Raw genomic sequence first — 14,716 nt, 5'->3', positions numbered from 1 at the left:
CAAGGAATTCTAATGACAGAGACATATGTGCAACCACAGTCATTCTAAAGCAAAAGACAACAGGCCCTCCCAGGCATTCTAACGGCAGAGACTTTTCGCTGACCTCATTTATTCTAATGATGGAGACTTCTGGCAGACCCCAGGTATTCTAATTACAAAGACAACTGGATGATCTCAGGCATTTTAAGAATAGAGACACCTGGCCGACCCAGGCATTCTAACGGGAGAGATTCCTGGCCAATTCCAGGCATTCCAATGATAGAGACTACCTACCCACCCCAGGCATTCTAATGATAGAGACCATATGCAACCTCAGTCATTCTAATGTGGAAACACCTGGCCAAACCAGGTTTTCTAATGGGGAACACTCATGGCTGACCCGTGGCATTCTAACGATAGAGACTCTTTGTTGACCACAGGCACTGTAATGATAGAGACACCTGGGCAACCTCAAGCATTCTAAGAATAGAGACACCTGACTGACCCCAGAGATTCTAACAGGAAATACTTCTGGCCAACCACAGCATTACAATGATAGAGACACCTGGCTTACCCCAGGCATTCTAATGATAGAGACACTTGTGCAACCTCAGGCATTCTAAGGATAGATAGAGACATCTGGATGACCTCAGGCATTCTAAGGATAGAGACATCTGGCTGACCAAAGGCATTCTAAGAGGTGAGACTTCTGGCCGACCACAAACATTGTAATAATGGAGACTCTTGGCCTACTCAAGATATTCTAATGATGGAGACACCTGCGCAGCCTCAGGTATTCTAAGGATAGAATCACCTAGCTGACACCAGTCACTCTAACAGGAGAGACTCGTGGCTGACCTCAGGCATTCTAACGATGGAGATTCCTGGCTGAACCCAAGGCCCCTGGACGACCTCAGGCATTCTGAGGATAGAGACATCTCGCCGAACTCAGGGATTTCAGCGGGAGAGCTTCCTGGCTGAACACAGGCATTCTAATAATAGAGACATCAGGCCAACTTCAGGCATTCTAATGAGAGGGTATTCTGGACCACTCCAGGCTTTCTAATATTAGAGACACCTGGGCGACCTCTGGCATTCTAAGAATACAGACACTTGGCCTACTCCAGGCATTCTATGGGAGATAATTCTGGCCGACCCCAGGCATCCTAAGGACAAGAACATCTGGCCGACCTGAAGCATTCTAACAAGAGAGTATTCAGGCAGGCCACAGACATTTAATAATAGAGAAAACTGGGCTACCTCAGGCATTCTAATCATATATACTCCTGGTTAACCCAAGGCCTTCTAATAATAGACACACCTGGGCCGCCTTTCACATTCTAAGGATAGAAGCATTTGCTGGATCTCAGGCATTTTAACGGTAGAATATTCTGGCTGGCCCCAGGCATTCTAATGATAGAGATACCTGGGTGCCCAAAGGCATTCTAAGGATAGAGAATCCTGTCTGACACCAGGCATTTTAATTATAGACACATGGGGGACCTCAGGCATTCTAAAACTGGAGACTTCTGGCCAACCCCAGGTGTTGTTGTGATAGAGACACCTGGCCAACATCAGACATTCTAAAGACAGAGTCTCCTGGCTGAACACAGGCATTCTAACAGGAGAGACTCCTGGCCTACTGCAGGCATTCTAATGATAGAGACACCTGGGCAACCTCAGGCATTCTATGGATAGAGGCTGCTGGTCAGTCCCAGACATTCTACCAATAGAGACACCTGGCCAAATTCTGTCATTCTAAGGACAGAGATATCTGGCCAACATTAGGCATTCTTATGAGAGAGCATCCTAGCTGACTCCAGGAATTCTGAGGATAGAGAGATCAGTCCGACATCAGGCATTCTCAGTATAAAGACTCCTGGCTGACCCCAGGCATTCTAATGATAGAGAAACCTGGGCAACATCCAGCACACTAAGAATAAAGTCATCTCTCTGACCTCTGGTATTCTAAAGGGAGAGACTCCCGGCTGAAACCAGGCATTCTAATGGGAGAGGCTCCTCTGGACTGACTCAAGACATTCTAACTGGAGAGACTCCTGGTCGATCTCAGGCATTCTAATGAAAGAGACAACTGGCCGACCACAGGCATTCTAAGGACAGACATTCCTGGGCAAACCCAGGCATTCTATTTGGATAGACTCCTGGCTGACCTCAGTCGTTCCAATAATGGAGACACCTGGGCGACCTCCAGCATTCTAATGATAGAGATAACTGGCTGACCTCAGTCTTTCTAACAGTAGAGACTCCTGCTGACCACAGGCATTCTAAGGATAGAGATATCTGGCCAATCTCAGGTATTCTAACGGTAGAGTCTCCTGGCCAACAGCAGGCATTCTAATGAGAGTCACTTGGCTGAACCCAGGCATTCTAAGGATAGAGACTCATGGCCAATTCTAGGCATTCTAACGGGAGAGACTACTGGCCAATCCCCAGCATTCTAATAAGAGAAACAACTGGGCCACTTCAGGCATTCTAATGATAGAGACACCTAGGAAAAATCAGGCATCCTAAAAAAAGAGGCTCCAGACCCTCCCCAAGCATTCTAATGAGTGATGCCTGGGCAACCTCTGGCATTTTAATGGTAGAGACTTCTGGTCGTTCCCAGGCACTCCAATGATAGAGACACCTGGCTGAACTCAGGCATACTAAGGATAGAGACTTCAGGCCAACCTCAAGAATTTTCAGGATAGAGATTCCTGGCCAACCACAGACATTATAATGGTAGAGATTTCTGGCCAACTACAGGCATTCTAATGGTAGAGATGCCTGGCTGACCACAGGCATTCTAATGATAGAGACACCTGGGTGACTTTTGGCATTGTAAGGATGGAGACCACCATCTGACCTCAGGCACTCTAAAGGTAGAGTCTCCTGGCTGACTACAGTCATTCTAATGATAAAGACACCTGGGTTACCTCAGGCATACTAAGAATAGAAACTCCTGGCTGAGCCCAGGCATTCTAATGATAGACATCTAGGCAATCTCAGGCATTATAAGTATAGAGACTCTTGGTCAACTCCAGGCATTCTAATTATAGATACATCTGACTGGCCTCAGGCAATCTAAAAATACAGACTTGTGGTCAACTACAGGCATTATAATGGGAGAAACTCCTGGCGAGCCCCAGGCATTCTAATGATGCAGACATTTCAGTGACCTTTGGCATTCTAAGGAGAGAGATAGCTTGCCAACCTCAGGCAATCTAATGGGAGAGACTCCTGGTCCATTCCAGGCATTTTAAGAATAGGGACATCTGGCTGACCTCAGACGTTCAAACTTTAAAGTATCCTGTCCAATCCCAGGCATTCTAATTACAGAGACACCTGGGCAAACTCAGGAATTGTGAAAATAGAGACTGCTGCCCGACCCCAGGCATTCTAATAATAGACACCTGGCTGATGCCAGGCATTCTAAGAATAGAGACTCCTGGCCAATCATAGGCATTCTAATTATAGAAACCTTGGTGGCCTCAGGCATTCTAAGAATGGAGACTCCTGGTTGACCCAGGAGTTCTTATGATAGAGACGCATGGTCCATATCACATATTCTAAGGGTAGAAACATGTGGCCGACATTAGGCATTCTAATGGGAGAGACTACTGGACAACTCCAGTCATTCTAATGATAGAATAACCTGGACAACCACAGGCATTCTATCAGAAAAGATTTCTAGTTGACCCAGAAATTCTAAGGCTACAGAAATCTGGCTGTCCCCAAGCATTCGCACAGAAAGAGTCCTGGCCAACCCCCAGGAATTCTAATGATTGAGACACCTGGGCAACCTCAAGCATTTTAAGAATTGAGACTCCTATCTTACCTTAGGCATTCTAATCATAGATGCCTAGGTGACCTCAGGCATGCTAAGAATAGAGACTTCTGGCTGATCCCAGGCATTCTAATGGGAGAGCCTCCAGGCCAAACCAGGCATTCTAATGATAGCGACAACTGGGTGACCTCTGTCATTCTATGGATAAAGTCTCCTGGCCAACCCCAGGCATTCTAATGATAGACAACTGGGCGACTGCACGCCTTTTAAGGATAGAGACTCCTGGCCAACTCTAGGTATTCTAATGTTAGAGACACCTTGGTGACCTCTGGCATTCTAAGGATAGAGACTTCTGACCAACCACAGGCATCCTAACAATAGAGTATCCTGGCCGATCCCAAGCAATCTAATGATAGAGACACTTGGGTGAACTCTGGCATTCTAAGAATAGAAACTTGTGGTTGACCCCAGGCATTGCAACAATAGAGACCCCTGGCAAACCTCAGGCATTCTAAAAATGGAGAATTTAGCTAACCACAGGAATTCTAATGAGAGAGATTCCTGGCCAAGCCCAGATATTCTAATGACAGAGACACCTGGGTGACATTTGACATTCTAAGGATAGAGACACCTGGCTGACCTGAGGCATTTTAATGAGAGACAATCCTGGCCCACCTCAGACATTCTAAGGACAGAGACATCTGAAGGACCTGAGGCATTCTAATGGGAGAGTATCCAGGCAGACCCCAGGCATTCTAATAATAGACACACCTGAGTGAACACAGGCATTCCAAGGACAGAAACTCCTGTCCAAATCCAAGCATTCTAATGACAGAGTGTTCTTGCTGACCCCTGACATTCTAATGACAGAGAAACCTGGCCCACCTCAGCCATTCTAAAGATAGAGGCTCCTGGCCGACACCAAGCTTTCTATTGATAGACACCTGGGTAAACATAGGCATTCTAAAGGTAGAGACTCCTGACTGATCCGAGGCTTTCTAATGATAGAGACACCTGGCCGCACTCAAGCATTCTACCAATATAGACTTCTGGCCAACCCCAGGGATTCTAATGGAAGAGACTCCTGGCCAAACCCAGGAATTTTAATGACAGAGACACCTGGGTGATCTCAGGTATTCTCAGGATAGAGACTTCTGGTCTGTCCCAGACATTCTAATGTTAGAGACACCTGGCCAACCTCCAGCATTCTTTTTTTTGCTTTTTTGAAGTGTTGCTCTGTCACTCAGGCTGGAGTGCAGTGGCGTGATCTTGGCTCACTGCAACCTCCACCCCCACAGGTTCAATCAGTACTCCTGCCTCAGCCTCCCAAGCAGCTGGGATTACAGGCTCACACCACAATGTCCAGCTAATTTTTGTATTTTTTGTAGAGACAGGGTTTCACCATGTTTATCAGGCTGGTCTCAAATTGCTGACATCGTGAGCCATACACCCACCTTGGCCTCCCAAAGTGCTGAAATTACAGACATGAGCCAGAGTACCCAGCCCAACCTCTGGCATTCTAAGAATACAGACGTCTCATCGAACTCCGTAATTTTAACTGAAGAGTCTCCTAGCCGACCGCAGGGATCCCATGATAAAGATACTTGGGTGACCTCAGTCATTCTAAGGATAGAGACTCCTGCCTGACCCCAGTCATTGTAAAGATAGACACATGCATGACCTCAGGCATTCTAATGACAGAGACCTCTGGCCCACATCAGGCATTCCACTGGGAGAGACTCCTGGCCTACCACAAGCATTCTAATGATAGAGACACCTGGGCGATCTCAAGCATTCTAAGAATAAAGTCTCTTGGCTGACCCCAGATGATCTAATGATAGACAACTGAATGACCTTAGGGACTCTAATAATAGAGACATCTGGGTCACCTCTAGCATTCTAAGGATAGAGACATCTGGAACATATATTTTCATTCACCAGGTTAAAAACACTCTTTCTTTTTGTTGACTATACGAAGGGAAATTTCTGAGCCCATTGAATCACACAAAAAAATAGAATATTCTGACATTAAAAAGTAGAAACAAACTATCTCTGAGAATGTTTTGTTAACGGTGGATTCATCTCAAGAATGTAACCATCTCACAGAATAGAACCATTTCAGAGAATGGAGTGTTTCCAGGTTGGAAATGCTCTTTTTGTAGAATCTATGAAGGGAAGTTTCTGAGCCCATTGTAACCAAAAAGGAAAATCGAATATCCTGCAATAAAAAATAGAAAGAAGCTATCTGTGAAAATACTTTTTGATGTATGGTTTCATGTCACAGAATGGAACCTGTGTTTTGATTCAGCAGGTAAAACATAGTCTTTCTGTAGAATCTTCGGGCATACAATTCTCAACCCATTGAAACCTATAGTGAAAATTGAATATTCCAGGATAATAACTAGAAACAAGCTGTGAAAATGTTGTGTGATGTGAGGATTTATCGCACAGAATGGAAACTGATTTTTGATTCACCAGGTCAGAAACACTCTTTTGGTAGATCCTACAAAGAGACACATTTGAGACTATTGTGGCCTACAAGAAAAAAATTAAATATCCCACCACAAAAACTAGAAACATGCTATCTGCAAAAATGCTTTCTGATGTTTGGATTCACGTTTTAATTCATCAGGCTGGAGAAACTCTTTTTGTATAATCTATGAATTGATATTTTTGAGCCCATTGAAGGCTATAGTGTAAAACCAAATATCCCATGATAAAAACTAGAAAAAATCTATGTGTGAAAATCCTTTTTATGTGTGGATTCATGGCAGAGAATGAAACCTATGTTTTGATTCACCAGGCTGGAAACACTTTATTTGTAGAAATTCGAAGAAACAATTGGCCATTGTGGCCAATATGGAAAACTGAATATTCCATGAAAAAAAATAAATAAATAACTAAAAACAAGCCATTTGTGAAAATGCTTTGTGATGTGTGGATTCATCTCACAGAACGTAAAATTTGTTTTCATCCACCAGGTTCAAAACACTCTTTCTATAGAATCTATAAAGGGACATTTCTGAGCCCGTTTAAACCCATAACAAAATGTTGAGCATCCCGTGATAAAAACTAAAAACAAGCTATTTGTGAAAATGCTCTGTGATGTGTGGATTCATCCCACAGAATGGAAACTGTGTATTGATTCACAGGTTAAAAACACTGTTTTGTAGAATCTACGGGGCTACAATTCTGAGCCTATTGAAGTGTATAGTGAAAAATGAATATCCAAAATAAAAACTAGAAAATAAACCTGTCTGTGAAAATGCTTTGTGATGTGTGGATTCATCTCACATAATAAACTGTGTTTTTATTCACCAAGTTGAAAACACTCTTTTTGTAGAATCTTCTTAAGGACATTTGTGTGCCCATTGAGGCCCGTAAAAGATTAAATATCCCGTGATAAAAACTAGATAAGAAGCTATGTGTGAAAACTCATTGTGATGTGCGGATTCGTCTCCAAGAATGGAACTTGCGTTTTGATTCACCAGGGTAAAAATACTTTTTATAGAATCTACAAAGGGATATTGCTGAGCCCATTACATGCAATAACAAAAATAGAAAATCCTAGGAGAAAAACTGGAAACAAACTATCTGTGAAATTGCACAAGTTTGCAAACACTTTTTTTGTAAATTCTACTTAGGGACATTTGTGTGTCCATTGAGGATAATTATGAAACATCGGATATCCCCCAATAAAAACTAGAAACAAGTTATCTGTGAACGTAGTTTTTGATGTGTGGATTCTTCTCACAGAATGGAATCTGTTTTTTTATTTAACAGGTTGGAAACACGCTTCTTCTAAGATCTACAAAGAGACATTTTTTTGAGCCCATTAAGGCTTACAAGAAAAAATTAAATATCTTGTGATAAGAACTTGAAACACACTATCTGTGTAAGTGCTTCTTGATTTGTAAATTTATGTCACAGAATAGAAACTGTGTTGTAATTCACCAGGTTGGAAGCACTAGTTTGTAAAAATCTACAAAGGGACATTTTTGAGCACATTGATGCCAATAAGGACAATCAAATATCCTATGAAAAAACTAGGAACAAATTACCTGTAAAAATGTTTTGCAATACGTGGAGTCATCTCAAAGAATTGAACCTATGTTTTTGATACATGAGGTTGAAAACACTCTTTCTGTAGAATCTACAAAGGAACATTTCTGAATCCATTGAGACCAGTTAGGAAAAATACAATATCCCGTGGTAAAACCTAGAAACAGTTTGTCTATAGAAATGTCTTGTGATGCCTGGATTCATCTCACAGAATGGAGCCTATATGTTGATTCACCAGATTGAAAACACTTTTTTTTTTAGGATCTACGAAGGGACATTTCTGAGGCCATTGAGGAAAAAAAAATAAAATATCCCACAATAAAAACTAGAAACAAGCTATCTGTGAAAGTTTTTTATGATTTGTGACTTCATCACACACAATAAATCCTGTTGTTTGGTTCACCGGGTTGGAAACATTGTTTTGTTACAATCTATGAAGGGACATTTTTGAGCCCATTGTGGTCAATGAGGAAAGTCAAATATTCCATGATAAATACTAGGAACAAGCCACTTGTGAAAACGCTTTGTGATGTGTGATTTCATATCACGGAATGGAACATGTGTTTTCATTAACCAGGTTGGAAAGACTGTCTTTGTACATCTTCACAGGGACATTTCTGAGACCTTTAGGCCCATAAAAAAAACCAAACATCACACGATAAAAAGTACACACAAGCAATTTTTGAAAATGCTTTCTGATGTCTAAATTCGTCTCACAGAATGAAACCTGTGTTTTGCTTCACCAAATTGGAAACACTCTTTCTGTAGTATCTGTGAGTATTTCTGAGTCTTTGGAAGCCTGTAATGAAGAACTGAATATCACATGATAAAAATTAGAAACGAGAGATCTGTAAAAATATTTTGTAATGTGTGAATTCATCTTTCAGAATGGAATGTCTGTTTCGATTCTCCATGTTGGAAACTCTCTTTTGGTAGAATTTATATCCAAACACCTCTGAGCCCATTGAATCCTATAAATGAAAACTAAATATCCTGCGTTAAGAACTAGAAACAAGTTATCTGTGAAAACGCTTTGGGATGTGTGGATTCATCTTACAGAGTGGAACATGTGTTTTGTTTCACCAGGTTGGAAGCACACTTTCTGTAGAATCTACAAAGGAAAATTTATCAGCCTGTTTAAGCCTAAGGTTGGAAATGAAATATTCTGCCATAAAAAGTGGAAGCAAGCTATCTGTGAAAATGCTTTCTGATATGTATTAATCTCACAGAACGGAACCTGTGTTTGGATTCACCTAGTTGGAAACACTCTTTTAGTGGATTTTATGAGAACATGTCACTGACCTTAGCAAAGCCCATAGTGAAAAACAGACTATCCCACATTAAAATCCAGAAAGAAGATATTTGTGAAAATGCTGTGTGGTGTGTGGATTCATCTCACAGAATGGAACACGTGTTTTGATACACCAGGTTTTAAATCATCTTTTTGTAGGATTTATGAAGGGAAATTTGGTCTCACAGAAATAAATTTCTGTTTTAATTCACCAGATTGGAAACACTGTTTCTGTGTGATCTATAAAAAGACATTTTTAACTTATTGAAACCTATAGTTAAAAAAAAAAAAAAAAAAGAGTATTCCGTGATAAAAGCCAGAATCAAGCTATCAGTGAAAATGGTTTGTGATTTAGGGATTTAGGTCACAGAGCTAGAAATGTTTTTTCATTCACCAGATTGGAAACACATTTTTTTTTTTTTTGTAGAATCTACGAAATGATATTTTTGAGCCTATTGAAGCCAACAGTGGAAAACAGAATATCCCAAACTAAAGACCAGAAACAAGCAATCTGCGAAAAAGGTTTTTAATGTGTGAATTTATTATACTGAATGGAACCTGTGTTTTGATTCACCAGGTTGGAATCACTCTCTTTGTAGAATCAACGAAGAGAAATTCATAGCTCATTGAAGCCTACAGTGAAAAACCAAATATCCTGTGATAGAAACCAGAAACAAGCTATACGTGAAAATACTTTGTGATGTGTCCAATAATCTCATGGAGTTGAACCTCTGTTTTCATTCACCAAGTTGGATTTTTTTTTTTTTTTTTTGGTAATCTACAAAGGGACATTTCTAAGCCCATTAAAGCCTATGACTAAAATCCAAATATCACAAGACAAAAACTAGGAAAAAGACTATCTGGAAAAATGCTTTGTGGGTGTGGACCCATCTCACAGATTTAAACGTGTTTTCAGTCCAGGCATGTTGAGTCAGGCCTGTAATCCTGGCACTTTGGGAGGCCAAGGTGAGCGGATCACCTGAGGTCAGAAGTTCAAGACCAGCCTGACCAACATGGAAAAACAACGTCTCTACTAAAAATACAAAATTAGCTGGGCATGGTGGTACATGCTTTTAATCCCAGCTACACAGTAGGCTGAGGCAGGAGAATCTCTTGAACCTGAGAGGCAGAAGTTATGGTGAGCTCAGAGCATGCCATTGCACTCCAGGCTGGGCAACAAGAGTGAAACTCCGTCTCAAAAAAGAAAACGTGTTTTTATTCACCTTGTTGGAAACATTTTTTTAATAGAATCTTCAAAGGGCCATTTCTGAGCCCATTGAAATCTATATTGAAAAATCGAATGTCCTATGATAACAACTATGAACAACCTTATGTTAAAATGCTTTGTGATGCGTGGATTCATCTCACAGAGAGAAAGTTATGTTTTCCTTCACCAGGTTGGAAACACTTTTTTGTAGAATCTATGAAGTGACATTTCTGAACCTATCGAGGCCCATAAGATATAATTGAATATCCCATGATAACTAGGAGAAACAGGCTAACTGTTAGAATGTGTTGTGATGTGTAAATTTATCTTATAAAATGAAACCTGTGTTTTGATTCACCAGGTTGGAAACACCTTTTTTGTAGAATCAATGAAGGAAAATTTCTGAGTCCATTGAAGCCTATAGTAAATAACTTAATATCCCACAATATAAACAAGAAAACAGCTATGTGTGAAAATGCTTCGTGTTGTGGATTTATCTCACAGAGGTAAACTCGTGTTTTCATTCATCAGGTTGTAAATACTCTCTTGGTAGAATCTGCGAAGGGATATTTGTTAGCCCATTGAAGTCTACGGTGAAAAACATAGTATTCCATGATAAAAATTAGAAAGAAGCTATCTGCAAAAATGCTTTGGATTTGTGGATTCATCTCAAAGAATGGGACCTGTGTTTTGATTCACCAAGTTGAAAACACTTTTTTTATAGAATCTAAAAAGGGACATTTCTGAGCCCAATGAAGCCTATAGTGAAAAACTGAATATCCGTGATAAAAACTAGACACAGGCTATCTGTGAAAATGCTTTTTGTTGTGTGGATTCTTCTGATGGAATGAAACCTGTGTTTAGATTCACCGTGTCAGAAACGCTCTTTTCATACAATCCAAGAAGGGTCATTTCTGGGCCCATCGAGGCCTCTATAGAAAAGTCAAATGTTCCATAATAAAAACCATCAACAAGCTATCTGAGAAAATGCTTTGTTATGTGTGGATTTAGCTCACATAACGGAACCTGTGTTTTGATTCATCAGGTTTGAAAAACTCTTCTTGTAGAACCATTGATGAAACATTTCTGAGCCTTTGAAACCCATAGTAAAAACTCGAATATCCCGTGATTAAAGCTAGAAATAAGGTATATGTGAAAATTCTTTGTGATGTGTGGATTCATCTTACAGATGTAAACTTGTGTTTTCATTCACCAGGTTGGAAACACTCTTTTTGTGGAATCTACAAAGGGACATTTCTGAACCCATTAAAGCCTATAGTAAAAAATTGAATATCCCATGATAAAACTAGAAAGAAGCTACCTGTGAAAATGCTTTGTGATGTGTGAATTCGTCTCACCAAATGGAACCAGTGTTGGGATTCAACAGGTTAAAAACCCTTTTGTTGTAGAATTACTGAAGGGATATATCTGAGCCTGTTAAAGTCTATAATGAAAAATGGAATGTCCCACAATAAAAACTAAAAAGAATGTATCTGTGAAAGAGCATTTTGATTTGTGGATTCATCTCACAGAATGAAATGTGGGTTTTGATTCAACAGGTTGGAACCACTCTTTTTGTAAGATCTATGAAGGGGCATAACTGAGCCAATTAGAGGCCTACAGTGAAAAACCAAACATCCCGCAGTAGAATCTAGAAGCAAGCTATGTGTGAAAATGCTTTCTGATGTGTGAAGTCATCTCACAGAGTTAAGTCTGTGTTTTTACTAACCAGGATGGAGTCACTCTTTCTATACAGTCACCGAAGTGACATTTTAGAGACCATTAAAGCATATAAGGAAAAATAGAATATCCAGCGATAAAAACCAGAAACAACCTATGTGTGAAAATGCTAAGGATGAGTGGATTCATCTCACAGAATGGAACATGTGTTTTGATTTACCAGGTTGGAAATACTTTTTTATAGAATCTACGAAGAGACATTTATGAGCCCATTGAAGCTTATGGTAACAAAACGAATATCCCACATAAAAACTAGAAACAAGCTGTCTGTGAAAATGCTTTGCACTGTGTGGATTCATCTGACAAAATAAAACCTGTGTTTGAATTCATCATGTTGAAATAATCTTTTGGTAGACTCTGAATGGACATTCCTGAGGCCATTGAAACCTACAGTGAAAAATCGAATATTCTGTGATACAGAAGAGAAACAAGCTATATGTGAAAATACTTTGTGATGTGTCTATTCCTCTCACAGACTTAAACCTGTGTTATGATTCACACAGTTGATAAACCTCTTCTTGTGGAACCTATAAAGGAAAATTTCTGAGCCCATTGAAGGATGTAGTAAGAAAACGAATATTCCCTGATAAAAACTAGAAAAAAGCCATCTGCAAAAATGCTTTGTGATGTGTGGATTTATTACACAGTGACAAACTTGTGTTCTCATTCACCATTAGAAACACTCCTTTGTAGAATCTATGAAGGGACATTTCTGAGTCCATTGAAGCCTACAACAAAAAAACAAATATCCCTCAGTATAAACTAGAAGCAAACCATTTGCAAAAATGCTTTTTGATGTCTGTATTCATCTCACAGAGTTACAATGTGTTTTCATTCACTATTTTGGAAACATTCTTTTTGTACGTCTTTGAAAAATATTTCCTGACTTTTTGAAGCTTATGGTAAAACCCATAAGCTGAGTATCCCACAATAAAAACTAGAAACCAACTATTTATGAAAATACTTTGTGATGTGTGGATTCATCTCACAAAAATAAACTGGTATTTTAATTCACCATGTTGGCAACAGTCTTGATGTAGAATCACTGAAAGGATATTTCTGAGTCCATCAAGGCCTATAGTAAGAAATTGAATATCCTGGGATAAAAACTAGAGAAAGGCTATATGTGAAAATGCTTTCTGATGTGGAGATTTACCTCACCAAACTTGTATTTTTATTCATCAGGTTAGAAACACTCTCTTTGTGTAATCTACAAAAAAGTTTTTCTGAGAACATATATGAGCATTGTGAAAAACAGAGTATCCCATGGAAAAAACTACAAACAAGCTATGTGAAAATGCTTTGTTATATGTGGATTCATCTCACAAGTAAAAATTTAAACGTATGTTTTGAGTCCCCATGAGGGAAACATTCTTTTTGTAGGATATACGAGGGGAAGTTTCTGAGCACAATGTAGCCTATTGTGAAAAACAGAATATTCTGTGATGAAAACAAGAAACAAGCTGTATATGAAATTATTGGTGATGTGTGGATTCACCTCACAGAGGTAAATGTGAGTTTTTATTCACCAGGTTGGAAACTCTTTTTTTTGGAATTACAAAGGGACATTTCTGCACCCATTGAAGCCTAAAGGAAAAAACGGAATATCTCGTGAAAAAACAAAAATAAAAAAACTAGAAACAAACAAGCTATCTGAGAAAATGCTTTGGGATGTGTGTATGCATCTCACAGAGTTAAAAATGTCTTTACACTCACCAAATCAGAAACAAATTTTTGTAGAATCTACAAAGGGACATTTCTGAGCCCATTGAAGCCTACAGTGAAAAACCGAATATCCCTCAATAAAAATTAGAAACAAGCTATCTGTGAAAATGCATTGTGATATTTGAATTCATCTGACAGAGTGGAACTTGTGTTTGGATTCACCAGGTTAGAAACACTCTATTTGTAGAATCCAAGAAGGGACATTTCTTACCCCATTGAGGCCTATAGTGAAAAACTAAATGTCTCACGATAAAAACTAGAAAAAGTCTATCTGTGAAAATGCTTTGTGATGTGTGGATTTATCTCGCAGAATGGAACCTGTGACTGAATTCGCCAGTTTGGAAATTCCTTTTGTAGAATCTACGAAGTGATATTTCTGAACCCATTGAAGCCTATAGTGAAAAACCGAATATACTGCAATAAAAGCTAAAAACAAGCTATCTGCAAAAGTGCTTTATTATGTGTGAATTCATCTCACATAATGAAACCTGTGGTTTATTCCCCAAGTTGGAAAAACTGTTTTTGTAGAATCACCGAAGGGACATAACTGAGCCCATTGAAGCCTATACTAAATAAATAAATATCCCAAGGCAAAAACTAGAAACAATCTATCTGGCAAAATATTTTGTGATGTGTGGATTCATCTCACAAAGTTAAATCTGTGTTTTGATTAACCTAATTGGAAATACTCTTATTGTAGAACCTATGAAGGGACATTTCTGAGCCCATTGAAGCCTATACTGAGAAAATGAATATCCCTTAATAATAATAATAATAAAGCTATCTGTGAAAATGCTTTGTTATGTGTGAATACTTCTCACAAAATGGAACCAGTGTTTGGATTCACCAGGTTGGAAACACTCTTTTTTCAGAATCTATGAAGGTACATATCTGAGTCTATTAAATTCTTTAGTAAAAAAATTGA

Source organism: Theropithecus gelada, chromosome X (assembly GCF_003255815.1).
Source record: "Theropithecus gelada isolate Dixy chromosome X, Tgel_1.0, whole genome shotgun sequence".
NCBI classification, from domain to species: Eukaryota; Metazoa; Chordata; class Mammalia; order Primates; family Cercopithecidae; genus Theropithecus; species Theropithecus gelada.
This window is presented reverse-complemented; position numbering follows the sequence as displayed.